The following is a 280-nucleotide window of genomic DNA, read 5'->3' on the forward strand; positions in this document are numbered from 1 at the left end:
GGAGGAGGAGTACCGGGACTTCCTCCGTAGGTATGAGGGGTGCACGTTGTCGTTGCCGGGTGATGCCTGCTCTGTGGCGATCTCGGATCATAGTGGGGCCCTGACCTATGTCAGCGTCCATGGGGCGCCTCTGGAGTTTCCTGAAGACCTCCTACGGCGTTACTTCGGGAGGTTTGGTACTGTTGTCAGCGTGCGGGTGAACACGCTCTCCTCAGGGCGGTATGCTGGAAGGCGAACGAACATTCGCACGTTGGGAATGCGCCTGCGGTCGGAATACCTT

The sequence above is a fragment of the Procambarus clarkii genome, chromosome 49, assembly GCF_040958095.1.
Source record: "Procambarus clarkii isolate CNS0578487 chromosome 49, FALCON_Pclarkii_2.0, whole genome shotgun sequence".
In the NCBI taxonomy this organism is placed as follows: domain Eukaryota; kingdom Metazoa; phylum Arthropoda; class Malacostraca; order Decapoda; family Cambaridae; genus Procambarus; species Procambarus clarkii.